The 25,971-nt window shown below is 40.3% G+C and overlaps 1 pseudogene; it reads left to right on the forward strand.

Moving 5' to 3' along the window:
• The first annotated feature begins 14,768 nt into the window (after positions 1-14,768).
• Positions 14,769-15,837, forward strand: LOC127215569 (immunoglobulin-binding protein 1b-like; annotated as a pseudogene).
• Positions 15,838-25,971: the final 10,134 nt, after the last annotated feature.

Consider the following 25,971-nt stretch of genomic DNA (forward strand, 5'->3'; position numbering starts at 1 on the left):
AGAGGTATATTGTTTATGTACATAGGCATGTACTAGCCATTATTTATTAATTGATAAATCTAAGATTAAGCTCACATTTCTAGATGATTAATGAAATTAGGCAGGTGGTTTTTTTTTTTTTTTTTTTTTTTTTTGATATATATGGCGTTTGGTGATGGAAAACCACGTCAAATATATTATCCTGACTGAAGCTCCCCTTTTATCAAATGGATCCTCCTCTTTCATTCTTCCCTTCCCATCCCTACTGGCCGGCTCTCTTTGCTTCTTTCTTCCCTTATCTCCCTGACTCTGCTTCCCTGCATTGAAGTGCAACACTTTGAAACTATACCTTGTTCTTATCTTATCTTCTATCTTTTCTTTCTCACAGCTCTCTCTTTTCTATTACGTTTTTGACTAAGTTTCCATGGGAATCTTTATTTATTGCGGAAGTCTCTATATACCTGACTACGTTATGTCATCCCACACCATGCATGCATACATATGTCTGTAATGCCCAGTTCAGGAGTGCAGGGTTAAGGAGAAATATTGGCCGGTAGTTTCCTGGGCTAGCAGATACAAACTTTATGCACAGTGCGCTTCCCTTCTATCCTGTGCAGTTGTTGCTATGCTGTTTCGTCTGTCTTGCTGCTGTCCACTCAGACTAACACCTCCATGTGAGAGGATGTGAAATGATTGTCTTCACTCCATTGCTTTCACTTCTTTGAGTAGGGCTCCGAGGCTCTTCACTCATCTGAGCCTGGGGGTCAATGACCCAGATAGTCTTTTCACATCTGGCTATGCGTACTTTCTCATGGGTGCCCTTATTGATTTGATTTCCTTATTGTTTTTCAACCTCTCTTCATTGTCGACACTCTGTGTTTTTTATAAGCATGACTGTATCAGTCACATTTCCAAAAACTTGATAGTCCACACTGTGACACAAAACACGTTAATTTAACCTCTCTGCTCACTTGACTTATTTAAATCACATCTTCGCACTAGAAATAGGAAATGGAGCTGAAATGTGACCGGATAAAACTATTAACTTTTGGGTATCAACTGCCTCATTATTTATTGCCATTTATTTTGTAATTATTATTTAGGAATAAAATTTATCATTGCTTCATGACAGCTTTAACGGCTGCCGCAGACTTAGAGAACCGAATTTGGATTTCCGACTCCCCCTGAGGCTGATGGACTCCTTTCAAAGTAGGACACTTCTATCTGATGGCATTAGCCATAAAATCCCCCCATTTCAAGTCTACGATATCCTGAAGGACAACGGCTCATTTCATTTCTTATCAAGGAATCGGGCAGATCAGTCATATTTCCCAAATCAAATGGCATTTCAGGGAGAATTCATTTGTACCAAAGATGAGGCATCTTCTCTGCAGATTCCAATTAGCTCAAAAGTGGTTTCTGATGAAAATTTTCAAAATAACCGAGTGGCTCAGAAATCCTTATTGATATGTATATGACTATATCAATGTGTCTTTCACACATATACACATGCTCAGCTGATATACACACACTCCTGCACCCAGCCACCCAACCGCCCATGTCCACAGGCATTCCATCTCTCTCACACTAACAAAGGTTGCCAAGAGCTGCAGCTAGCCACTCTGCCAAGCAGTATTCATCTGGAATTTTAGCCATCGGCATTAATAGTGAAATACGTTTCTTTATCCCATTAGCACAGGTATTCTGGTGGGAGCCCACTAACTCCTTTTCTCCCTAAGTACACAAAATTAGCTACTTATCAGTTGATCTTCTTACATGATCCCTTAAAAACCTTGTGTGTGTGTGTGTGTGTGTGTGTGTGTGTGTACAGCCTCATAGGCTGACCCAAGGCTGCCTCTGACATTAGAGGAAGCTCAGACAAGCAAGTCCTAGCCTTTCCATACACACTCACAGGGGCTCAGGCCACTAGATTGGTCTCAAAGACAAGAAGGGATGAATCTTCTTCTTTCCATCTCCCTTGTCACCCATTTAACTCAGCTGACACTCGCTGGCTTCTTTTTAAGCATGCCCCCTCACCCCTCACACACACACACACAAGCTCCCGTAAGAGAGGGTTTTCAGAGTTAGAAGTAAGGAGGTGAAGTGTGCAGGGATAGACTCTTAATCTGGTTTTTCCTCGATATTTGTAATTTGCAAAGCAAACAATAGAAAAAAAAAAAAGATAGAAAGTGCCCAGACAGAGGGGTGGGATTTCTCTATGTGGCTTTTTAACTCTTTTAATCAAAGAACGCTGGAACACACACACAGCACATGTTCGCACAAAGGCACACATCAGTGCTTCTGGTCAGTCCTCCCACCCCTCTGGTCTGTGTTGTTTGTTTTCTCCTAGGTTGAGATTAATGAGGGTTTTGGAAAGGGAGGACTAGGCAGAGCCCGGGGAAGGTAGCTCTGCCTGCGAGGGGCAGAGGGGAGCTAGCAGCCACTTTGGCCAGCTTGCTATTGATTGGACTGGAGGTCGCCCGGGAGCTGCTGCTTGGGCTGCATTTCCGAAGCTGGGTCCAGGGAGCAAGCTGCAGAGCTTGGGCCAGACCAGACAACACAGCACTGTGCAAGCCACGCTCCGGTTAGGGCAGAGGCAGAGCCAGGCAATTAGCCTTTGAAGGTCATGGGAAGTTCCCTCCCCCACTGTTCTCTCTTTTCACCACAGTGTCCAGCCTTCCTCCCTCCTTTCTCCATCACCCATACACCCAACACATCTGAAGAATCCATTCAATTAAACCTCTACTGGCTCCAGCTGGCTCCTGAGTGAAAGGTCACAAGGAGTCCAGGAGGGAGAAAGAGACTAGGGGCAGCTACAACTTGTGCTTGCCTCTGAGCAGGCCTCCCCACCACTGCCCCTCCCTCTATGGGCCCAGCCCTGAACTTCCAATTCCCTTTCTACCAACCATCTTTAATGATACCCGATGGTCAATCACTCCCCAGCAGTGAGAGGCATGCCCTGCAGCATCATTGTGGTAGGGGGAGATCGATCCAGTTTCTTTCTTAAAGATGATAATGATAACCCGTGGACATAATGCCATTCTGTCCGCCTTGATTCTTGAAGAGACAATCCCCGTTTGCCTGGGCCAGCCAGGCTGCTTGGAGGGGCTGAGTCCTTGGTATTTTTGCTCCCTGCATTTTGTCTTGAGCCTTAAAGAGATTTAATTTGCAGGAGTCACCTACTACTGACTTGCTTGTCTCACTCCATAGGAGGAATAAGGGAGTTGTGTGTGTGGCTTCAGATACATAGTCAAGTTCACAGCGGCAGTGCAAATGTCTGTGCTGGCTGAGACAGTGCTTTTTTACCGATGTGTTAAGGGATTCAGTTAAATTTGCATGAGACTCTTAAAAAACGATATTCTATCTCCACGATTTAAATGATAAACTTTTAAAATAATTTGTGAAAAAAGATTCATTTGATGAAGATACTGAATGAGAAAGTTTGCAGAAATTTCAGTGCACGTGCACCACATACATTCATATACATTCAGACAATGGTGTATGAGGAGACCCTGATCTTTCTTAGATCACCTGCCAAATATTTATGAAGAAAAATATGGACATTAATATGAATTTACTAATAGTATTTTAAATAAGGCGCACTCTTTCCCTATCATACCTTGGAAACTGTCACTTTGGATATTTAGGCGTGAATATGTTATAACAGGTTGCTACTGTATTATTTTAAAGAGAAACATGGTGTTCTTACTGTGCCCATTCTTTTTAGTTTGATTATATGTCAAAGCTTTCTACTTTCATTTTTCTTAAAGTGTGGGACAGGGATTCTAGTACAACTAATATCTGACTAGCAATCTGATGGATGTTTTTGTTGTCATGTTATTTTCTGCACCATTTGTTAAACCAAACTACATTTTCCTATATTCCTATTAAACTATTTGATGGCACTTTTATTTTACTTTATAATTTGGTGCATGGTCAGGAGACTAAGCTAAGTCTGCTGTGAAATCATGAGGTGATGCTAAAAGCAATGAATGCAGCTAGAGGAGTCTTATGAATGTCAAACCATTTAGCAAGAAGGGTTGCAGAAACACTGTGGAACATTTTGTAAACTTGATGACCAAATATAACACATATCTGATATAACACATATCTGATATAACACATATCTAGGACAACTACTATTCTTCCATTTTATAATCTAACACTATAGTTCTTGACATGTGCATGAAAGGTGGGACATGCGTTTTTTTTTTTTTTTTTTTTTTTTTGCTAAATCAAGACAAATCTGAATTTTTGTTTTTGTTTTTGCTAGGGGATATGAGGGAAGAAACATAGGAAGAAATGCCATCTGAGATAACATACTTTTAAATTTTTCACGATTAGTACTTTCTTTACAAAAGAAAAATACAGACACTTCTCAGTAGCATTTAGTATTCATAATTCGTCTAGAACTCTGTGTAAATATGTATATATTTCCCATATACACAGAATCGTCTGAGTCCAACAAATGAGGAAGGTGATTATTACCCTTGCTGTGCCTTCCCAACTTTCTGGATAGTCTCATCTTGTCACCGTAGATAAAGGAACTCTGAACTCATTTACCAAATAAATATTTCTAAGGGATTTATTGTCATAGCTATTATGCAAGTTGGTAAACCCAGAGACATGAACCAGAAAGTGTCCATGTGTTGTGTGAAACTATTCCCAGAAAGATATGACAAACATACATTTAGCACATATAGCAGAGGAACCACAATGGATCAAAGTAAGTGTAGCACCAAAGTCTAACTTAATGCTCAAGTGAGTTTTATGAGGCACGTGGGGGGGGTGCTTATAGTAATATAGTGAGAGACTAGGGATTAAGGAGCTTTCATGAAGTATGAAAGGTTTGATCTCGGAAGAAATTACTACAACAGCCTCTCCTCTCCTTCAGAGTCAGAGAGCAGAGGAAAAGCAAGCACTGGTCAAGTGTTTGTGAGTAATAAGGCAACAAGAGGATATGGAGGTGTTGGTAGAACACAAATAATAAAATACCCACACCATTCAGTGTCTCTTTTGTGCATGAGCAGTTACTGGAAAAAGCCGAAGGTCTATCTTGGGTGACTCAATTACTGCCCTTTAGCAGATCCAGTACTGTACTCATGATAATTGAAATGTGGGCCATTCTATTTAAAATCCCAGAGAGCTCAGCAATTGAAATGAACAATCAGTAACAGAAAGATAGTTTGAAGAGGACTGTGGAGTGTTAACACTGTCTGTTGCCAGTATGAAAAGGGATTTTTGGGGTTTTCAGACTCTTGTGTTTGAAGGCTACTACACAAGTTGGTAGAGAATTTGTTGGTGCTATAATAAAGCAGGAGGGGGAATCTTGGTGGATTCCATGGCAGGCAAGGATGACTAAGGTGGGGGACAAACATGCCGGGCAGACAGAGCTTAAGTGAGAAGTTTTACTAGAAAGGGAGGGAGGGGGAAGGAAAGAGAACAGGTAAAGAGACAGAGCGAGATAGAGAGACAGAAAGAGAGAAGGAGTAAAGGGAAGGAGAGAGAGAGTAAAGGGAGGGAGCGAGGGAGGGAGCATTCAAACACATGACTCTATGGGGACCATATCTATTCGAACCACCACACCAACCTTCACGTGTCTCCACTGTGTTGCCCTCCTCCCTGTTCTGGTCCTCTCTCCCAGAGAAGCCATGTGCTTCCATTGAACATGTAAGCCCTCACAAACTGGGCATTTGGAAATTTGTTTTACACACAGATCAACCATTTTGACTGAGGTTAGTCCTCAGTCCATATTTCATCCAAATTTTGACCTCCGTTCCAAAAGTTACTCAATTCTATTCATTCCTACCTTCCACATATAATCCAGCCACTGGTACCTCACCTAGTCATGACACTATTTTCTTAACAGAATCCAGGCATACCTTTTATTACGTTGACCTTCTCACAGATATCATGATTAGAATGCTGTAAACCTAATGATGTCCCCCTAAGCCTTACAATTAAAGCATATTTCGTAACCCAGCATGTAAATACTAACATATTGGAACGACACCTTTTTCCTCTTTCACCATGTGCTTCCCTGCCTTCAGTGTTTTTAGCTATGATCACTGTTCATTTTTAGAATATAACACATGCTAATAGAATATAACGCATGCTAACCAATCAGTGACTAGTTTTAATCTCTACTCAGAATGCTCAGTTGTTCAGTTTGAACACAACTGTCCTTTGATTCAACTCCCTAAATAAAGTTATTTCCCTACAGGAAACTTTCTTTAGCTATTTATGTACCAAACTTAACTTCTCTGTCTGCCAGAACTCTTATATCAGGTGCTTTTTCCTCAGGAAAACGTATTCAATATGTCCATGTATTTCATTACTCATTACCTTTTTCTCTAGATTATAAATTTCTAAGAGAGTTTTGTATAATATTTCAACCCCAACCTTTCCCTAGCATCATATCTAACTTTTATTGTGAAGTCAAAATGCCACTTCATTAAATTAATGGGAGATGAATGAATGAATCTTCTGTTTTCTACATATGCAAATGATTACTTGTGGTATTATATTATTTATGATTTATTAAGGCTTGTCTGAAGATGCAGAAAGCAAAGTCAGTCACAAGCTATAGAGGTCTGGCAGTGGTGACACATGCCTGTAATCCCAGAGCTTTTAACCCAGTATTTGGGATTAAGAGGTAGATGGATCTCTGTTAGTTCAAGGTCACACTGAACCACATGTAATTGATCCAGTCCTAAAAGAAACAGCTCACACAAAGGAGATCTCATCATCTGGTATCACACACCTTTAATCGCAGCACTAGGAAGGCATTCATTCTCCAACCCCACTGAGAATAGGAAGGCATTATTTCTCCAGCCACTCCGAGGAGAGGTTACAGTCTGAGGCTTGGTGAGAGCTCATGGAGACAGGGTCAGCCAATTTAGCCTGAGGTAGAAGATGCTCGTGTCCACCTGCTTTGCTTCCCCGATCATCGGCTTAAAGCTTGAACACCAATATTTTTCTCTGGGTCTTTGTCTGTCATGCTACATTTACTAATTTATCTTGAGCACTGAACAATACCATTTGTTTTCCATCTTGAAAACCTCACCCAGGGTTTTCTGTTCCATGCGGCCAACGTTCTTCAAAATACACCCTTATTTGTAATATTCTATATCTTCCTTAAATACCAGCACTACTTAAAATTTACCTCGAGCCTTTGACTCTAGTTCTGATATTACCCCAAGGAAATATAAATTATTTCTGCTATTCAGACTGCTCCCAGACACTAATGACTCCTAAATCCTTGGGCTCAAACAGTTCTTCAGTACATGTTTATAACTGTTCAGTTACATCCCACGGAGAATTTAAATTCTGATATCTCCAAGGCCTTAAGCCACCAAAAATACTTTTCAAAAATGTGTGTTCACATCTCATGCCATCTTGGAATCCTAATCTCTTCTCACTTCCTATTTCTAGTCAGTGACTCAGTTCTGCAAACCCCTTGCATTTACGGACTCTTAATGTAGCCCACTTTCTGTTCTCTTTGTCCCTTGCCTTGATTCAAGTTCTTTTCATTACCAATGTTATATTGCATTTTTAGCATGTCAGTTTGCCTCCAGACCATGTCCTACAATACATGTCCTCCAAACTACATGAAAAAAAATCTTTCTAAAATGTCAATCTCCCCATAGTATTTCTAAAGACTGAAAAGGTTTTCAGGAATATTCCATCTCTGTGAACGGAGTGTTCTGCTTATACATCAGCCAAAATCAAGTCCAGACCACTAAAAGTAGACTAGAATAAAAAATTCAAAACCAATGTGAGAAAGAGAAAAGGGAGCCTTACTAGGTCAGTGCCCCAAATACTGCAATGTTTTCTTCATGGCAAACCATCACAGCCTGAAATGTGCAGCATCAGCAGGAATGAACCAAGCAGATTCAATCAATTTATGTATGCATTTTTTTTGTCTCAGAATCACTGCTTTCATTTTCTGTCATTATTTCTGCTTTCTGTATATTCCTATTTTATACTATTTACTAGATTATTAAGTTTAATCTTAATATGCAAATCCTGGCAATTTATAAATGCCCTAAACAGAACACTTCCCTAAAGTACATTTGTTTGTTCCATGCTAAAGATTTGTATTAGATACTAAATACACAAATGCCATAAAAGAGCAAGTCTTTTCATATATGTAATACATTATTTAACCTTAGTTTTCTTAAAAATCCTCTGCATCTATGTTATGGTTGTTGGACTGGTGTTTTTATTGGCCTCCTGAAAGTGGGACTAGGCATAACTCTGACTCTTTTGCCTATTCTTGGGACACTTTTACTCCCCTACTGGCTGCCTCCACCGGCCTTGATGTGACGGTTTGTGCCTGGAATTATTGTATCTTGTTAAGCCATGTTCAACTGGTATCCCTGGGAGGCTTATTCTTTTCTGGGGGAAGAGAGGAAGTTGGGGAGGAATTACAGGAGTAGAAGGGAGCGGAAGCTGCAGTCACTTGTATTGTGTGAGAGAAGAATAAAATTTTGAAAACTTTATATCAAATGACATAGTATCTATTAGGGCCAATAAAACTTACTGTCATTATCAGTTCACTAATAAGATCAAACCAAATCACTCTACAGTTTTGAGTTGCATCTTAAGAAATTTAGAATTTTATGTTATCTATAAAATCATTAGTTCTGGATGGACTTGATGACCAATGAGTTTAGACCCTAGCAGTTGGGAGACAGAACCAAGATTTCGATGAAGTAGAATTCAAAGTTGTCTACAGAGTTCCAAGCTAACCAGGACTACATAGTAAGACTCTGTGTCTGTCTGAAATCATTCATTCATTCATTCATTCATTCATTCACAGTCTTGTTTCTTTGAACCAGAGATACATTTCCTCCTCTTTAAAATGGAGACAAGAGCTGATAAAATGGGTACAATTTGTCTTGTTTGAGAGATATCATAAGTGAAACCAGATAGACATATTCATGTTACTTTTCTGGCTGACAAAGTCAATTAATTTGCCTACTGATTAGGTGCTGAATCTTGAATGTAGCATTGAATAAGTCCTGTGAACCAAAGAAATCCAAACAGAGGAAGACATTGTTATAAAATCCAAATGGAAAATGTAGTTACTAAAATCAGTTTCCACATGAATTATGCACATGTATTGTTGTGGGGGTAGGGTAGGGGTGTGTTTTCAGTAAACATAGTTTGTTGGTTAAAACCTCATACACTATTAACATACATGGCATTCAGATCTATTCAGGGAAATGCTACTTCCTGGAGCTTTTGTGGTCTTGAGTAACTGAAATTTTCTCCTATTGAAACAATGCACCAATGCCTCTGTTCCATGGAGAGGTCATTCTCTCATTTCAGCTGATGTCAGAGGTCTTGCTGGGAACAAACCACTCGTAAGTTCAGGGCTCGGAAGACCCACATGGACTATAAGACCCCAATGTTCCATTTTGTTCTGCATGTACACACAAATCCACCTGAGCTTTGAGCTTGAGTTCAAGTGATCTCCATAGAGCTGTGTCTCTAGAGACCAAACTAAAAGTCAAATGAGTGACACTTTCCTGCATTGACAGATGACAGTCAGCACTGGCTGCAAAGATCTCTGTATATAAAACACCCTCACTGCTGAGATTTTCAGCAGTGTTTATGATAGATTTAAAAATCTGAATTGAATGAGTGAACATGAAAAAAAAAACCTTCATATTTTTTCAAGGTTTTATCATAGTATGAATTAGTTAAGAGAGACAAATCACTATCCACCCAGGGAAATGCTATCTTCTGATTATCCAACAGCAAATCCTTTCAACATAACACAGTGCATCCAAGTAAACATGTGTTACATGCCACACTGCACATATTTAGTGGCTAGTAGAAGGGAAGACAGGCAAAGGTGTTGGCGATAATTTTGTTTACCCTAGTGAATGGTTTGAGAACATTTCAGGAGACTTAGATGTTTGAAGGCCTTTTCTTCTGTCATTATGAGCTCAGTTTTCAAATCGGTCTCACGATTCACAATTTCAGTTCACCTAAATAACTCTCTTGGTCTAATTCAATAGAGGAGACTACTCGTAATTTCAGACAGTTCTGTTACACATAGTGCTGCTTCCTCTGCCTTTTATTTTCTTCTTGTTCTCCAATTCCGTAACTTCAAATGATCCACAGGTAGAAGCTGGTGTGAATTGGGGGGATGAGAAAATCAATTTAACCCATTTTAATAAGTTGGGTGATCAGAATTGCCACCATTTGACATATTAAACCCTTGCATATGATAAAGTAAGCCTATTTGTAAAACACAGTTTGTTGTTTTTAAAGACTCCCACTTATTCCTGGATTGCCTTGAACTCCTGATCTCCCTGCATACACTTCCAAGGGTTGAAATCCAAGAGTGTGTTCCTATACCCAGCTAAAGATTTAGTTGTGTCTGCTAGCAATCTGAATGCAGTTAATTCTCTTTTAAAATTTGTCTCAGAAATAACATAGTTATGAATAAACATGTCAATAATGTAATCACAGTAATATAAAACACAATAGTAATATAAATATTTTTGTACTTTCGGAGGCACAGCTTTCTTTAGGTTGGGAAAGTTTTTCTTCTATAATATTTTTTTAAAAATATCTATTATACTAGTTTTCTCACATAAACAATGGAAGTCTACCCAAAAGTGGAAAGCACAAGAACATTTCATTAATTCCATTTAGATGGATCTCAGGAGCTTGCAAAACTTACCTACATCAGGAATCAAAATAACATTTGCCTATACAAGCTGAGAGTACTTAAAATACAGGAATTGGTTTTCTTGGGTGACATTTCCAATGAATCTTGCTTGAAATGTGGCTTACATGACTGTATTCCATAGATAGATGTCAAAATTCATTGAGCCAAACACGTGAAAATCCTCTTTAGGCAAATTTTTCTTCAATTACAAATGAAGCATTGGCAGGATATACATTGGCTGCTTACTGTCTCGTTGGTCTCAGCTCTGACATCATCATAGGATTTGGAGCCTTGGGGTGTGGGGACTAGACCTGCAAAGGCACATTTCTGTTTTGCTGGGCAATCATGGGTCTGTCTCTGCCAAAACAGGGAAGGAAGGGAGGGAGGGAGAGAGAGAATAAGGCTGAAGGGGTTTTAGTCTTTGCCATTTCCTATCTTCTCTTGTTAGCTATCATTCTGCGCGAAACTCTGTGGGGATGTGATCCCAGTCATATTTTTCCCACCTGGCAGCAGTTTCCACACACAGCCGGCTTAATCCAAATTCACTGTGCAGGTTTTGTCAGCATTGCAGACAAAAGTGCAATTCACATTGCAGGGCACAGACACTGTTGAAGACCGAGATACCTTACGGGAGCCGTGCAGATGCAGTTAGACCACGGATGGATCTGCTCTTTCTCAAACTTCAGGAGGTGATGGAAGATGGAAGAGTTTTCGAGATGTTGGGATGAAAAATTGTTGTCACTAACCACTTCAGATATAAAGACAACCAATACTTTTCACGCCTGAAGCTTTCAGAAAGTTGGCTGACCTCACCTGTAGTTCACCTCTATTTCACTACTCTCGCTGGCAAACGGCTGGCAGATTTCTCTTTAGGGAAATGGACCAGTTGAAGGGAAATGGACGTAGCTATGACAACTTGTGGTCACAGCCCAAGCAGATGGACTTTTATTCAGTTGTTCTTTATGAGACCCATTAGTAAGTAAGCGTTTTAGAAATGCATGCTGGCCTTATAGTTTGCATTTTAAAGTCGTATTTTAAAACAGATAGAGAAATAATTCACATAATTTTGTGAATTCCCAGAAAGAGGAGAAGGAAAAGAAACAGCATGCTACAAACTCTAATTAGTAATAAGATGGATTAAAAAAAAAAGGTAGAAAACTCACAGAAAGGTAAATATATAATTATATATAAATATATAATTACCACCAATATATGTAGCACAGAACAACACTGATGGAGATAAGGAGGTGTGTGTGTTGCCTGCATGTGTGTTTGTGTGCACGTGTGTGTGTGTGTGTGTGTATGTGTGTGTGTGTGTGTGTACCAACAACACTTACTACAAAAGGAAAATTAAAAACTCAGAATGATTAGAGCTCTTGGAAAGCAGGCTGGTGGCAAGATGGTTCCAAGCAAAGGTACTTGCTTCCAAGCCTAAAAGCCTGAGTTCAATCCCTGAGAGACTTACATGGTGGATGGACCCCCTACAAGTCCTACAAGTTGTCCTCTGATGTTCACAGTGGTACTATGTCATATTTGCAGTTACACAAAGGTGAAATAAACAAATGCAATTTAAAAAAAAATCATCAAAAATAGGCTGGAGAGATAACTCAGTGCTCAAGTGTACCTGTTGATCTTCCAGAGGACCTAGGTTTTATTTCCCAGCACCCACAGTGTTGTGGAATATAGTTGAAGGTGTGTTACATTCATTTATGCAGTGGAATATTTAATGATGCAAACATGTGTTGGATCCTTCCATACTATGTTCATTTAATTCTGTAAAGCTGTGTTACTTTGCCTGTATAAAATACCTGATTGGTCTAATAAAGAGCTGAACGGCCAATAGCTAGGCAGGAGAGAGAAATAGGTGGAGATGCCAGTCGGGGGTGGGGGGGGTGGGGGAGGAATCTAGGTTTGGAAGAACACGGAGCAAGAAAAGGAGAAGGAGATGATGACACTGGGGGCCAGCCAGTCACACAGCCAGACATGGAGTAAGAGTGAAAGTAAGATACATAGAAGAAAGGTAAAAAGCACAGAGGCAAAATGTATTAAAGAAAATTGGGTTACTTCAAATCAGAAAAGCTGGCTAGAAACAAGTCAAGATAAGACTATGCATTCATGAGCAAGAATATGTCTCTGTGAATTTATCTGGGAGCTGGGTAGTGGATGCTCAAATAAAAAGAAGGAGGTGGAGGAGGAGGAAGGAAGGAAGGAATGAAGGAGGAAGGGAGGAAGAGAAAGGAAGAGCAACTCCGTACGTTTCCTCATAACCATTGGAACTCCAGTTCCAAGAGAATCCATCACCCTTTTCTTGTCCCCTCCAGTAGTTCATGCATCACTACACAGATGATCAGCTGGCAAAACATCCATAAACATAAATGTCATCAATCTCTTTAAAACTGATAATGTCCTGAACATAAAGGAAAGAGGGAAATATACAGGGAAGACTGAAAACTAAAGACTCTAAATAGCATTTCAATTTTCAAAGGAAAAGTTGTTAAAAAAAAGTAGAAGAACAAGATCTCAAAGATAATAAGGTCTCCCCCTATGTTGTCAAATACAGTTTATCTACCTACCAAAACTGATCAGTAGTTAAATCTTCCCTTATGTAATAAACACGCTTACACACTTATTTTTTTGTAGAGTAACAATTCCTGGTTTATTTTGCTTTAGTTAATTTTAAAAAAATAAATGTCAACTTACATATGTCATACTTATTCAATTAAACATTCAGCAAATAAACAAAAATCCTTACATCAAAACAAAAATAACTCTGTATGTAAGTTGTTCCAAATTCTAAACTCAAATTTAAGAACTTGAGAGTTTATATTAAAGTATACAATTAAAAATAAATTTATTTAACTATAAACTCATTAAGCTATACTTTACTTACTTTAATCTTCAACTTAATCAGGATTATAGCACAATAGGGGCCAAAAAGTAGAAATTGTAGCCAGGGACCTCATATGCATCTGTACTGTACATTACAAAGTTACTTTCAAAATGAATGGGTGCAGCTATGTCTACATGTACCGGGGGAAAAACCTACGAGTTCTCCAAGTTAATTTCCTTGAAAAACGCAATAACAGGCTAAGTTGAGGGTCACATATGTTATTAAACTCAACAGAGGATCTGGTCAAGAAGTTCAAACTGGGGCTAGAGAACGGCTCTAGGGTTAAAAAAGCACTCCCAGCGTTTGCAGAAAACCTGGGTTTGTATCCTCAGCAGCATAGTAACTTCCAGTTCCTGGGGACCCACCGTCCTCTGCTGACCTGCTTGGAAAACACTGCACACCGTGCTGCCCAAACATACATACAATCACACATACACATAAAATTCATCTTAAAAGAAAAAAAAAATCACTCAAAACAATGATGATTGCAAGAACCTCAAACAGTAACAGATTTGGGGAGAGAGAGAGAGAGAGAGAGAGAGAGAGAGAGAGAGAGAGAGATGCTGCCGCACTGTGGAGACCCGAGTATCTCTCAGTGGACGTTAACATTACATTAGACCTACATTATCCACCTCCCTCACACCTCACGGTCCAGTGCTAGCGCAAAATATCAAATGCTAAACTTCGTTAAGAATCCATGCTTCCAACTGGATACCAAGCTGAGGAGCACCACACAGAAATCTTGCCATCGTGTTCCATCCAGGGACGCCCCATTGACAGCAATCACTCGTTAACCCATGAAAGTATCCGCTGCACCAGTTGTTACCCAGTGCCCATTCCGAGAGTTATTGGATCTCAACCGAGAGCACGGACTATCGGAGTGCTTACGTTCAAGAGACACTGCTCCAGGATACTAGCCATGGCCACCGTCCCCACATCACTTCATCCCTCCTGGCCATCTAATGCTGCCACCACCATCACAAGGGAGGGAATCCTACACTAAGGCTCTGAGAAGCAGCCAGGTGTGGTGGCACCGCCTGTGATCCCAGTCCTCACGGGTGGGGAGGCTGAGGCAGGAGCAGCCAGTCCCAGGCCAGGGGGCCAGCTGCATAGAAAGTTCCAGGCCAGCCTGGGCTGCACAGATCATGTTTCACCGACCAGAGACTTCCGGCTTCCTCCCCCTGCTGCAAGATTGGCGACGCCCCAGGAATGAAGGCTGCAGAATCCCAAGGCTCCCGGACCTGCTGGAAACGGGGCAGGCAACTGCTGGAGGAGGTGGAGGCCTCCGGCGCAACCTTGGGCTCCAAGCTGGTCCAGGATAAGGTGGTCAGGGCCTTGGAACTGCTGGAGAAGGCCTGGGACATGCTTTCCCAGCTCGATCTCTTCAGCCGCAACGAAGACTGGGGAGGAGATTGCTTCCCGCTGACCCCAAGTACCTGATGCTCCCGGCCCTGCGGGGTGCGCTCACGCTCAAGCTGGTGGACCCAGCCATCGCCTGGACCACCTGCAGGAGGCTCGAGACCACTCACGTGAGCTTCCTCACCCAGAGCCACAGCTACCGTGTGGAGCCGACTTTCAGCTGCCCTGGGCCCAGGGCAGCTCGCAGAGGCAACGCCCGCCGGCCGCCGCCGCCGGCACCCACTTCCGCCCTGCGGAGCCCAACCTGGAATTGCCATGGCATCGCAAGGCAGGCCAAAATCCAGAGGTACAAGCAGAATAAGGTGGCGGAGCAGCGGCTGTCGGCCCCAGAGGTCAGTGGTGGAGAGAGGCGAGGCTGACGATGAGCGTGTGCGCGAGTTTTACCTCCTGCAGCTTCGCAGGTGGATTAACGTCAGCCTGGACGAGATCCAGAGCATCGACCAGGAGCTGGAGATTCTTGGAGGCAGAGGGACTCCCACAGCGAGGAGTCCGGCTTCTGCCCTGACCCATCAGGGCGAGCGGCCTCCCACGAGAGCCCCTTACAGCCCTCACTCGGACGTTTGCCCAGGCAAAGTCTTTGGGGCTGGGTACCCAAGTCTGGCCACACTATGACGGTGAACGACTGGTATGAGCAGCACCCAGAAATGTGAGGGAAGTACCATCGGGTCAGGAAGATGAAAGGCAAACACCCCCTGCCGCCCGAGACCCACAGGGCACCTGAGCACAAGAGGGAAGAGCACCAGCTGGAGCAGAAGGAAGAAGAGGAAGACAGAGGATGCCCTGCACAGGTGCAGCAGTGGGACGACTGGAAGGACACACCATCCAGCAGGGCTATGGCAACCGACAGAACATGGGCTAACCTCCCCGCAGCGAGCAAGGACAGTGGATCACCCCTCTCCCCACACAAGGGTAACCCCGTTCTCTTACCCTTCCTTGGTAAGATGTGTGCAACGAAGGCAAACGTAATGAGGCTTGCTTGGAATGCAATGAAGTACCACTATCAAGTTCTTATTTGCCCTAGTTGATGTCCTCCGCTGGGTGCTAAGGTTTGGGCGTTGTTCTCACCATGGTGTATTGCAGTCGCGTGCATAAGTGGATAGTAAGAGTGCTGGGAAACGGCTTTGATATCACTCACTGCATGATTTCTCTTAAAAAAAAAATACAATGTCCTTTTCTAGGGAAATATGTATGTATATATATATATATATATATATATATATATATATTATTTAGAGAGAGAGAGAGAGAACATTCACGTAAATTTCATTATAGAGTTTTTAATCATGTTTAATATCTAGGCCTGATAATCTAGATATGCTGAATTTTTGGAAATAGAGTATGTATATAAGATTGGATTATACCTGGGTGTATCTGTTTTAGAAAAACAAATTGAGAAACCCATAGGAGGGAAATGACAGATGATCTGAAGAATCTCCGGGGAAAGAATGCCAAACACTCCACCTGGGTTTGTTTTAGGTCTAATAGAATGTAAGTTGTGCTAACTTACCAGAACAGCCACCATCTTTAATTGTGGAGTGTCTAGAACATTCTCAGCAAACAGTTTATATGACTACGGCAGCTTGATTATTATTTGCTGAGATTTAAATATGAGTATTTTTTCATTTTTATTATTTTTTCTTATTTTAAATCAATCCCAGTTCCCTCTCCCTCCCATCCCCCCATAAGCCCCCCCCCCCATTCCTGATCCCATCACATTCCCCCAACCCACACCACATCCAGGGGGGATCATCAGAATCTGCTCAAGTCATTTGGAGTAGGGACTAGGCCCCTCCCTCCTGTCTCTAGGTTAAGAGAGTATCCATCCATGGGGAATGTGCTCCCAAAGTCATTTCGTGAACCAGGGATACATCCTGGTTCCACTGTCAGAGGCCCCTTAGTCTGCCCAGGCCATCTAAGAACCACTTTCAGGGGGCTGGGTGAGTTCAATGCTGGTTTCCCACCTAACAGCCTGAGGTCCATGAGCTCCTCTTGTTCAGGTCAGCTGGACTCTGTGGGGTTTTGTAACCAGATCTTGACCCCCTTTGCTCATCACTCCCCCCCTCTCTGCAACTGGATTCCAAGAGTTCAGCTCAGTGTTTAGATGTGGATGTCTGCTTCTGTTTACAGCAGCTACTAGATGAGGACTCTAGGATGGCATATAAGGTAGTTATCAATCTCATTATCAGGGAAGGGCACTTAAGGTAGCCTTTCCACTGTTGCTCAGGTTGTTCATTGGAGTCATCCTCCTAGGTCTCTGAACATTTCTCTAGAGTCAGTTTTCTCTTAAAACCTATAATGACTCCCTCTAGTATGGTATCTCTTTTCTTGCTCTTGCCTATTCATCCCCTGACTCAGAATTCCTGGTCCCACATTTTCTCCCTCTCCGGGCCTTCTCTTTCTCCTAACTCCCTCTCCACTCACTAACTCACACCCCCCCATGCTCCCAATATGCTCAGGAGAGCTTGTCTGCCTTCTGTAAGGGATCTCTTAGGTTCCTCCTTGTATCTTAGCTTCTCTGGCAGTATGAATTGTAGGCTAGTGATCCTTTGCTCTATGTCTAAAATCCATATATGAGTGAGTACATACCATGTTCCTCTTTCTGTGAATGGGTTGTCTCACTCAGGATGGCTTCTTCAAGTTTCATCCATTTGCCTTTGAATTTCAAGATTCCATTATTTTTGTTTGTTTGTTTTATGCTGAGTAGTATTCCATTGTGTAAACTTGCCACATCTGTATCCATTCTTCAGTTGAGGGGCATCTAGGTTGCTTCCATGTTCTTGCTATTACAAATAATGCTGCTATGAACATAGTTGAACAGATAACTTTGTTGCATTGATATGGATCATTTGGGTATATGCCTAAGAGTGCTATTGCCAGGTCCTGTAGTAGATTGATTCCCATTTTCCTAAGGAACTGCCATACTGATCTCCAAAATGGCTGTACAAGTTTACACTCCCACCAGCAGTGGAGAAGTTTCTCCCTTTCTCCACATCCTCTCCGGCATAAGGTGTCATTGGTGTTTCTGATTTTAGCCATTCTGACAAGAGTAAGATGGTATCTCAGAGTTGCCTCGATTTGCATTCCCCTGATGGCTAAGGATGTTGAGCACTTTCTTGTCTTTCAGCCCTTTTAGTTTCCTCTGTTGAGAATTCTCTATTCAGTTCTGTACCCCACTTTTTAATTGGATTATTAGATGTTTTGGTGAGGTTCTTGAGTGCTTTTATATGTTAGAAATCAGCCCTCTGTCAGATGTGGGGTTGGCGAAGATCTTTTCCTACTCTGTGGGCTGCCGTTTGGTCTTGTTGACTGTTGTATTACAGAAGCTTCTCAATTTCAGGAGGTTCCATTTATTAATTGTCGGTCTCAGTGTCTTTGCTACTGGTGTTATGTCCAGGAAGCAGTCTCCTGTACCAATTCGCTCAAAGGTACCTTCCACTTTCTCTTCTAAGAGGTTCAGTGTGGCTGGATTTATGTTGAGGTCTTTGATCCATTTGGACTTAAGTTTTGTGCATGGCGATAGATATGGATCTATCTGTAGTCTTCTACATGCCAGCATCCAGTTATGCCAGTACCATTTGTTGCAGATGCTTTCCTCTTTCCATTGTACAATTATAGCTGTTTTGTTGAAAATCAGGTGTTCATAGGTGTGTGGGTTAATATCAGGATTGGTCGACCTGTAAATTTTTTGTGCCAATACCAAGCTGTTTTCAGGACTATAGCTCTATAATAGAGCTTGGAGTCAGGAATGGTGATGCCTCCTGAAGTTCCTTTATTGTACAGGGTTGTTTTGGCTATCCTGGGTCTTTTGTTTTTCCATATAAAGTTGAGTATTATCCTTTCATGGTCTGTGAAGAATTGTGGTGGGACTTTGATGGGAATTGCATTGAATCTGTAGATTGATTTCAGCAAGATTGCCATTTTTACTATGTCCAAGAACATTGGAGATCTTTCCATTTTTATGGTATCTTCTTTAATTTCTTTCTTTAAAGATGAAAATTCTTCTTATATAGTTCTTTGACTTGTTTGGTTAGCGTTTCCCCAAAATATTTTATGTTTTTTTTTTTTTTTTTTTTTGTGACTACTGTATAGTGTGATGTTTCTCTGATTTCTTTCTCAGCCCCATTATTGTCTATATATAATACGGCTACTGACTTTTTCAGTTAATCTAGTTTCCTGCCACTTTACTGAAGGTATTTATCAGCTGTAGGAGTTCCCTGGTAGAGTTTTTTGGTCACTTATGTAAACTGTCATATCATCTGCAAATATGACTTCATTTTTTATCTTACATTTACATTGGAAATAGCTTCCTTAAAAGAGAGTAGTAACAACAATATTCATCAAATATTAAAATAGTTATTTGACTCAGCATTTTCATGTACATATATGTAGAATGTGAATTTACACAAAGGTATAATATGGAAAAGTCATAAATCATACAAGCTAGCAATTGTGTTTTCATTTGAAGAGACCTGGGTAAATAATCTTTTTTGTAGCCCTACAATAGATTGTTAGTAAACTGTGAGACTAAAATGATTTCAACTTTATGATATATAGGCATCTCTGTTGCTATTCACTCTGAATCATCAATCACACATATGCTTATTGTGAGTTGAAATATTCATTAAGTTTATTGATGATGGTCACTAATCATTTCTGGCAAATGATTAGCAACAGGGTGCTCAAGAAAATAAAATAACAAAAAGAAAAACAGAACAAAATGACACAAAACCTTGATTTGAAATGTGTGCCAATATTTGGAGTGTAAAGATAGCCACTATGTCGAGGTTACTTTAACAAATTGTCACTGCATTCAGAAGCAGAAAACCTCATTCTTCAGTTTCTCTAGTCAGGATGAGTCAGCTGCAGCACACTACTGAGGCCTGGGAATCTCTGGGGGCTGGTGTTTGTGAACCGCTGCTACCCACCGTCTTTCACATCACTTGTTGTCTCCAGTATTGAGGATGTAGGAGCCACTAAGCAATGTAGAACTTCTGTGTAGTGTAATTTCCCTGTGAAGTTGGGTGAGCAGAGCTGCTAAGTTTAACTTTCACACTAAACAAAGATCAGGCAATTTACATGATTTTCCTTTGCCCCTGTTGGGCTCTTAGATGTGTTTGCATGTAGAGTAAAGAAAATATTAGGTATAACAAGAATGAGCTATCAAACTGATATTTCCTGACCTTTTGAAATGGAAAACACATCTTAAATTAACAACATGCATAGGATAAACGCAATGAGTTCTGCCCTTTGACTTGAAACTGTTTGCTTTCTAGATATGTGTGTGTGACCATCCCCTTCCTGGCAGACGCTCTAATACTAGGTCTTTCAGAATCCCCACAGTAAATGCCTAGCTAAATAACAAGGGATGGAGAAATGATCTTTCCCCCTAAGTGATTGCTGATCCAAGCAGCAGTTTCTTCATTTACTCAATGCAGTGTCATCTGCCTACTGTCACATCTGGGCAAAGGTCATGAAGCAGTGGAGTTCATCTATGTCTATGTTTATTCACAGCTGGAAGTAACCAGAAGGTGTAGCTATAATGAGGACTTAAAGAGAATCCAGAAAAAAAATAAGGAAGATGAGTACCAATCTCTGTTAACAGCATAGAAATCTTACCCATCACAATGAGGCTAAGGCCAAAACAAGTGAATTTATTAAAACCAGAAGCATTTTTCATGAAAGTTAATGTGTCCTAGAAAATATGTAGTTCAATAATAAGATTAGAAGAGAAAATAACTACAAATGTATGAACTTAAAGTACATTAACCATGTGGCAGGCCAACATTGAAACATATTTTAGAGATACGTATTGATTTGTAGAAATACTGATTCCTAAAAAACATTGGTGAATTTTTAAATATAGGTATTTTTACTTTAATTATGAAATCAGATATGTGAATCTTGAAAAACATTTTCCCTATATGTTTAATAAAATTGTATTTACAGTTCCTATTTTTCAAATTAGCATATCAAATGAAATTTTAACCTGATTAATATTAACCATCAACATTTCTGCATAATGTTTGCTGATTTTTTTTAATATTCTGTACATTATTTTAAAGTTGCAAAGGAAATAACATTTAAATCAAACAGAAAACATTATGCCAATGCCAGTAAGTACTAATTCCCTAGTAAACTTTAGAAACTTACAGGGACTGAAGAATCCTTTGTCTGTCTTCCTTTCTTTTTTTCCCCCTTGTTTTTCTTTTTGGTTATGAGATACTGTACATTTTGTGAAAATGCTGACACAGAAATATAAAAGGTTGATGTAGAATACATATTGGAAAAAATTCAAATGTAAGAGACAGTCCCTTAAAAGTACAATAATAAGTTTTCTCTGCAAATTCAAGTTTGTTGGAATACAACTGAAATGAAGTTGTAGGTATTACATATGCCCTGTGTAAGGATGTAAGCAACACGTTTTAGGTCCTTCTCATCAGGGTGAGGGGGACCGACAGTCTCTGGTGTGATAACTGCAACTCATGTCATAACAGCGCCCTGAATTACCAACTGAGTAATAGCAAACTTTTGTACATAAGACATCTGCGCTACAGTATGTCCTTCTAAAACTTAAAAGCACTGTCAGTTTTCCTTTAGACAAAGCTGTTCAGAACCAAGCCTGAGTGAAATGTCAGGTTCTGATCTCTAAAACCAAAGGAGAGTGTGTGCTGCATAATCAAACCCAAGTTTCGCCTTGTCATAGTCAGAAATATTCAGCTTGCTTCAGACTCTCCCCAGCCAATATAATCTAAACCAAATACTGCCCATCTGAGGAATCTATGCGAACTGCACTAGAAACACCATAAAACGCCTGCCTTATAAATGTGCTCAAATAGTCAAAATTCTTTAATCTTACTGAAATTTTAATGTGTATAAATTACAAGGAATTTATAGACATCATGATGTTATTAACTACAATATTTGGAGAAGATTATTCTATAATTACACTTAAATTGATGGAACATGTATATCTGCAGGCTCTAGCCAAAACGGAAAAGAATAATGACTACAATATACATGATAATTGCAATGATTAGAATACTATCTGATGACTTGAGCAGGCAGATAAAGCAGAAACTTGCTTAATAAACACAGTAAGTGTCACACTTAATATAAGAATGACCATAACACCAAGTTTTAGTCACTGCATTTTTCATCTATTCACTCTAAAGTGTAATTGTCAGGTTTTTTTCCCCAATGCCAGAAATGTGGCTGCATCTTTGGGAAATTTACAATTTGTGCTATTTACTGAGACAGATCCAATTCTTTTTTTATTTGTTTTCCCAAAGCACCTTTTTTTTTTTTTTTTTTTTTTTTTTTTTTTTTCGCCTTTGCTGACCAGTGCAAAATCACCCTTACTAATGTTTATAAAATACTTATTGTTAGGTATCAAATCCAAACGCAAGCACTGCAGTTCTAACTGATGGGAACTTCGTGGAGTCTGTCTGTAGATTGCTGCTGTCTCGGCCACCTAAACATAGGTTCTGCAAAACTCAGTGGCATTAAAGGATGAAGAGGAAGACGTGTGTGTGTGTGTGTGTGTGTGTGTGTGTGTGTGTACATGTACACAGGCACTCATGTGGACTTTGGAAAAAGAGGTAAATGGATAACACCAGGAAAGAAATAATAAGTATATCTATTTTAAAAGATTCTAAAACTTCCATACAAAAAATGGAAATACCTCTCTCCTCTCGCAATGGCTATTCATATAAAGACAAATATGTTAGACATTAATATTTACACTCAGCAATGGGTTAAATTATTACATGCAATTATGCACATGTGTATGTGTAGAGGCCAAAGGACAACCTTAGGTTCTGTTCCTTACCCTCCCTACTGTTTTAAACCAGGGTCTGTCACTCCAGAAGATTGCAGAACAGGTTAGGCTGTGCTGTGGTTAGAGCAGAGCAAAGATCCACCTATCTTCCACCCACCATACTGGGATTACAGGTGTGCACTATCCTGCCTGGCTTCTTTGTGTGGGATTCTGGGGATTGATTTCAGGTGCCAGATGAGTCATCTCCCAAGCCAATGGGTTATATTACTCTTTTGAAGTTTTAAAGACATTTAGAAGTTACTTATTGTTCAATTTTTGAATGCTTTTAAATTATAATCTTACATAATAAATATCAACTACAAAAAATAAAAATATGCCACTCTGTAGCTCCTGATTGAATGAAATAGGTACTATTTCTAGGTAATTAAGGACACTTGAATTTTCTTTTCTTTTCCTTCACCATTCTGAAACCTTTTTGCTTCCACACTGAGAACCAACTTCAGTGCATTCTTGCTAGGCAGGAGTATTTCTCCAGATTCTCTACCCATACATACAGAAAAAAATTGAGTTCTGTGCATTCTTATTATGTTTGCCTCCTCCTGTTTTACTTATAAAGTCACACGGAGTCACTGTGTTGCCTAAGCTGATCACAAAATCCTAACAGGCACAAGTGATCATCATGCCTTAGCTTCCCACATAGCTAGAATTGTAGGGCCTGTCATATTTCCAGCTTTAACAAAGGAAACATGCCAAGAGAAACATACAACTACTAATATCTATGCACCATGGTAAGGATTATATTAAAGTCTCTGCTCATATGAGCCTCTCTGGTCTTCCCAATAACTTTGTGATGTCGTAATTACTACTTAGGAAGTTGAATAACCAATAAGGGGAAACAAATTGTTCAATTTTATAGAGGACATATGTATATACGATAGAATACCCAATAGAATACCAACATTAAGTAAACCTAGGCATACCTATAGCCCTTTTTAAAGCATACATATGAACTACAATAAATGCATTCTAAAGCTTACAAAGGGATTTATAATATTTGAATATGACCCCTAACTACGGTGCTGCTTCGTTTATGTGAGTTCTGTTTTTAATTACAGTAAAATTCATACATTAGCATATGACTTAGGAAAACCTTAGGTCTATAAACATTTTTTTCTACAGAATTAACTGATGATGGTACCTGTATACCTAAAGAAGTAATCATAATCCAATTTGAATTACAAACCAACTGCATGAAAACATGGAGATAAAACTCTGATAGAGTAAACACTAGCTTCTCTTCTTGCTGCCACTTGGGCAGAATCTCATTTGCATCATCATCTGAGTGGTTGGAATATGTAGAGAGTCTAGAAGGGATCTGTGTAAGTCCCAGTTTGAAAAGGAGGGAGACTACCTGGGTTTGGGAGGGGCTGATAACATGATAGATTTGAATGTGGGAACATAGCAAGGAGAGATTAATCAATCTGGACCAACAGCCTGTCTGTTTGGTAAGTACGAGCAAGTGAGTTCATTGTTCTTCTGAAGAGTTCCTCAACACTGAGGCAGGAACGACAATGCCTTAGAATTTGTTTGTTTGTTTGTTTGTTTTTGTTACCTTGAGAAACAGACTCTGTAGCCCAGACTAGCTGAAACTTATTAGGTAGCTCACGTTGATCATCCTACCTGAGCCTTCTGAGTATTGTGATTACGGGCATGAGACACGACATCCCTGTTGGTTGTGATTTGCATATGTGTAATGCGATGTATAATGTGCTCCAGGTTGCTGTCAAGCCTGTGCTCCTGTGTTCTTTGATTCATGTCCTAAACAAAATTACTCATCAAGGCTTCTGCACTGTGACCTCACATTAGCTTTGGTTGCCACTTTTCTTGGGATTTAACTGATCCTTCCATGTATAGATAAAAAGATGCGAAAATGAGCACTAGCAGCTGAGGACTGCAGGGTGCTCCAGGTTGAGTCTTCATCAGGATGCTCCAAGTTGAGTCTTCATCAGGAAGTTCGAGGGTGAGTCTTCATCAGGGAGCTCCAGGGTGAGCCTTCATCAGGGTGATCCAGGGTGAGCCTTCATCAGGGTGCTCCAGGGTAAGCCTTCATCATGGTGCTTCATTATGAGCCTTCATGAGGATGTTCCAAAATGAGCCTTCATCATTCCATCAGTGTAAGATTTGCTACTCACTCTGTGCCTTCTGTTTCTACTCCAACAAAGTCCTAACAAAGAACCCTTCCATTCATAAAGACATCAAACCATTAAGTATACTGGTTCTCCAGGAGGGAAATAAAAGACAATTCTATGTGGTTCATAAAAATGTAGCCATACATATTCCTAACATGTGGAGTAATGAAGAAGGTGACTTCTGAAAAGTTTTTACTTAAAATATTATTCATATAATATGTCTTTGTTCATGTACCTCTCCTTTTGCTCTTCCCAGATTCTTCCAACCTATCTCAGTTTGGATTTCTATGGCTGGGAAAAGTAGCCATGACCACAGCAACTCTTATAATGAAAACATTTAGTTGGGGTGGCTCACTAACAGTTTCAGAGTTTCAGGCTGTCTTCATCATGCCAGGGAGTATGGTGGCCTGCAGTAAGATATGGTCCTACATCTTTCAGGCAACAGAAATCGAATGAGACACTGGATGGTAACCTGAGCATGGGGAACCTCAAAGCGCCCCCCGCACAGAGACACTTCCTCCAACAAAGCCACACCTCCAAATAGTGCCACTCCCTGTGAGATTATGGTGGCCAATTATGTTCAAACTACCACACCTCCTAACCTTATGTTCTTTATGTCTCATAACAGATTCATGTATCTGCCAATTAAGCAACAACAACAAAAAAAGTTACAGGTTTGAATGGCAGAAGACTTCGTGTCAAGAGACTTCTAAGGAAAAAGAATTCTCAATTTATTAATATTAGCTCATGTAATACTTGAAACTCACAATGAGTCTGAGCCTGCAATGAAAGTGTGTTAGGACTGGTGTATCTTCATATAGGATTGTTACCATCCTCAGAAGAGATTAATTAGTTACCATAAGAGCAGGTCTGCCTTTCTGTCTACACTTCATGTCTCACCATGTGGACTGTCTTCCTGGAATTACCTCTTTACTTTCCCTTCTGCATAAATCCTTCACTGAAATATAGCAGATAACAGTGTCATGTGTGTGGACTTGCCAACACTGTCCTTTTTAAAAATAAATTT

Source organism: Phodopus roborovskii, unplaced genomic scaffold (genome assembly GCF_943737965.1).
Source record: "Phodopus roborovskii unplaced genomic scaffold, PHOROB, whole genome shotgun sequence".
NCBI classification, from domain to species: Eukaryota; Metazoa; Chordata; class Mammalia; order Rodentia; family Cricetidae; genus Phodopus; species Phodopus roborovskii.